The following is a 4,253-nucleotide window of genomic DNA, read 5'->3' as shown; positions in this document are numbered from 1 at the left end:
GCACATAGATAAATATCATTTATTTTATTTATGTATTTTTTTATAAAAATGATTTTAATAATTATCTAAAAATAATCTCTTTAGTGAACATAATATTGAAAACCCCTTCAACACTTTTGGGAAGATTGGATAATTATTTTCTAGATTTATTGCTACAATACTGTTGATTGATTTTGTTAATGGAAGGAATCTGATATATCGGTAAGGTAAAGACGGGTTGATTGCGAGAGTAGTCGACCTTCCCTTTTTTATTATTATTAATTTTCTTTTATTTTTTTTATTTTCTATTTGTATTTTTTTTATCATTTTTATTTATTTTTTGTTATTTATCTTTTTATATTTTTGCTTTTTTGTATTTTATTCAATAGGGCTTGTGGCCAAGGCCCAAATAGGTCTATAATTTTGAGAGCCTTGAAACCAGTTAATGAGTTGGGGTTTAGGCCTAATAAGTTAGGTCCCAAGCCCACTGTACAAATATAGCCCAAAATCAAGTCAAAACAAACTTTAAAAAAAAAAAAAAACAAAAACAAACAAATAAATAAACAATTAAGTAGGGTATATTATTTCGGATTCTCGGACAAATTGTGGTGTTTAAGGAGATCATGTGGCTACCTTATATGAGGAATGCTATACTTTCATATTGTTTAAAGGAGTCCTAGTCTTGGGTACTAAAAAAGAGATAGATATTTGGTGTAAAAGGAGAAGTATGAAGATAAGTCAACCATCAATAGAAGATTTATTATTGAAATAAAAAATATGGTAAAAAAATTAGATATCATAAAGAAATGAAATTAACATATCCCAATGATAAAAAAAAACAACGTAATAAAAGCAATGATAAATATTAAAAATAGAGAGAAAATTAGGGAAAAGAAAAACATACATGAAGAAAACTAAGAAAGAAAAGAACAAAGAGAGAAAATCAAAATAAGAAATATGGTAAAAAAATCAAAGATCTAAAAACCAAAATCGATGAACTCGGTGTGATCGATGGTGAGTTATGGTTGGCCATAGGCAATACCAAGATGCGTTTCTCCAAGCGTGAGTTCTACTTGGTGACAAGACTAAAGTTTAGCCCCATGTCGAATGTTATCTTATGTCCTTATGGGCCATCCTTGGAGGAATTCACTAGAGATGTTAGGGAGTGGAGAATTGGGTGAAGCTCCAAGATGTGTTAGATAAGGTTGAGAAAGTTTGGTTTGATCAAGACGAAAACGCAATAAAGATGGCCCAAATCTTGATTGTGAATAATATTTTATTTGGACAAGATTATAGAAGATTGGTGATTTTGTGGTTATTGTCGCTGGTCAAGAATATCAACGAATGGAAATGGGTTCCTATGGGGTACCTATATGTGGAGTCTGATTATAGACTACATATCGAGAGGTTTCCAAGTTCCCCCAATAGAGACATCTTAGAAGAAATGCTACCATTTATATGGATTTGTATAGGCGTTACAAGTAGTGTGCCCTAAGATTTTCCATTTTCCTTTTCACATAAGATTTTACTATGTGATTATAATATTTATAATTGACTGGTAATTTTGGGTGTTGGAGGGCATTCTTGCTATCCAAAGATAATTTGGATCTCATTGTGAGTCTGAAGATGCTTGTCCACTAATACTGAGATGGCATTGCAAGGAGAGGCCCATAGGTTTCCATAAGATCATTGCAGATTCGGAGAGTGAAGACAAGGTGAAGAGCGAAATGATACTATTTTTGTTTTTAATAATTAGGTGATTATAATATTTATAATTGACTTGCAATTCTAATTTATAATTGATTATAATATTTATATATTTTTTATTTTTTATTAGGTGATTTTAATATTTATAATTGACTTGTAGTTTTAGGCGTCAGAGGGTATTCTTGCCATCCAAAGCTACTTTGGATCTTATTGCTAGTTTGAAGACGCTTATCCACGATTGCTTAGATGGCATTGCAAGAAGAGGCCCATAGGTTTCCACAAGATCATTGCAAACTTGGAGAGTCCTAGGAGGTTTTAAAAAAAATTATCTAATAATTTTCTTAAAATTCCATCATTGGAGAATTCCTATTTTTTTTATTTTTTGCTTTATTTATTTATTCTTAGTTTTTTTAAGTAGATAAAAAATAAATAAAAATTGATATTAAAATCTCTCTCAAATTCCAACACTTATGCAAGAATTTAAGAGAATTTTCTCACCTAGAAATAATCTAGAAAATTATCACTTGTAGTTTGCTTAAAATTCCATCATTGGAGAATTCTTATTTTATTTGTACTTATTTATTTTTGAAGCTAAGCACATAGATAAATATCATTTATTTTATTTATGTATTTTTTTTATAAAAATGATTTTAATAATTATCTAAAAATAATCTCTTTAGTAAACATAATATTGAAAACCCCTTCAACACTTTTGGTAAGATTGGATAATTATTTTCTAGATATATTGCTAAAATAGTGTTGATTGATTTTGTTAATGGAAAGAATCTGATATATTGGTAAGGTAAAGATGAGTTGACTTCGAGAGTAGTCGACCTTCCCTTTTTTATTATTATTAATTTTTTTTTATTTTTTATTTTCTATTTGTATTTTTTATTTTTATCGTTTTTATTTATTTTTTTGTTATTTTTCTTTTTATATTTTTGCTTCTTTGTATTTTATTCAATAGGGCTTGTGGCCAAGGCCCAAATAGGTCCATAATTTTGAGAGCCTTGAAACCAGTTAATGAGTTGGGGTTTAGGCCTAATAAGTTAGGTCCCAAGCCCATTGTACAAATATAGCCCAAAATCAAGTCAAAACAAACTTTAAAAAAAAAACAAAAACAAAAACAAACAAATAAATAAACAATTAAGTTGGGTATATTATTTTGGATTCTCGGACAAAATGAGGTGTTTAAGGAGATTATGTGTCTACCTTATATGAGGAATGCTATTCTTTCATATTGTTTAAAGGAACTCTAGTCTCTTGGGTACTGAAGAAGAGATAGATATTTGGTGTAGCAGGAGAAGTATGAAGATAAGTCAACGATCAATAGAAGATTTATTATTGAAATAAAAAATATGGTAAAAAAAACTAGATATCATAAAAAAATGAAATTAACATATCCCAATGATAAAAAAAACAATGCAATAAAAGCAATGATAAATATTAAAAATAGAGAGAAAATTAGGGAAAAGAAAAACATACATGAATAAAACTGAGAAAGAAAAGAACAAAGAGAGAAAATCAAAATAAGAAATATGGTAAAAAAAATCAAAGATCTAAAAACCAAAATGAAATTAACATCTATCAATGATAAAAAAATTATACTTAAAAAGCTACGGATGAACTAAAAATTGCAAAGAAAAATGAAGAAACTAGAGAGAGAAAGAAACAAAGAGAGGAGTAGGCAAAAGTACAAAAAAAAAAGTCATAACATCTAAAAAAAATTTATATTTTTATTTTAAACTAATTAAGTTTTTATGACTAATAGATGACTGATTATCATTAATTAAATATTATTTATCATTTTATATCACATGATGTTAATTCGATATATTAACATATTATAATAAATAATAATGTGGTGAAATTATGATATAATTATACTATATTTTATTTTCAATGTTCTTGAAGGTCAATATACAGCAAGGTATATGACAAGTGAGATTTTATCTTACAAGATAGAGAAAAGACAGACGGTTGGAACCTACAAGATGGCTATGTTTCACGTGGCTGAGCCAGTGATGCCCTTAACAAACATATAAAAATATACCAAATCAACTCTAAAATAGTTTTTGTTCGTTCTTGTTCCTAGTCCTAGTCTTGGAAGATTGTTGCCTTCAAGAACATGGGCACATGACTGTCCAGCCCAGTGTAGAGCAAAACTGGAAAAAATATAACCCACCAAATAAGTTGGAAGTCAAGAACATAGGGAGAAATGAGAGATGCTAGAACTTGCAGGGTGGTTTCGTTTCTCTTACAGCCGAGCCAATGATGTCCTTAACAGGCATGGGAAATTTTTCCTATTTGGTTTCTTTCCCTTGGAGTCATATAGACAAGCCTGAAAGCAAAATTGGAAAATATGTGACTCACCAAATCAGCTGGACACGTGTCAGTAGAAGATCCTATTTAAATTATAGTTTCAGCAAGAAAAGTATGCAAAACTTGTAGACTTCCTATCCAAACACGTTTCTCTTTAATTTCCTCGAAAATTTCTTGTCTTAGCGTATGTTTGACGCTTATGTCCTAGGTCAACTGGTGCTTGACTTAGATAGACAGAGAGAGAG

The sequence above is a fragment of the Theobroma umbraticum genome, unplaced genomic scaffold, assembly GCF_002168275.2.
Source record: "Theobroma umbraticum cultivar Fairchild unplaced genomic scaffold, ASM216827v3 scaffold_2.0, whole genome shotgun sequence".
NCBI lineage: Eukaryota > Viridiplantae > Streptophyta > Magnoliopsida > Malvales > Malvaceae > Theobroma > Theobroma umbraticum.
The sequence above is the reverse complement of the archived record's forward strand: the minus strand, read 5'-3'. Positions refer to the sequence as shown.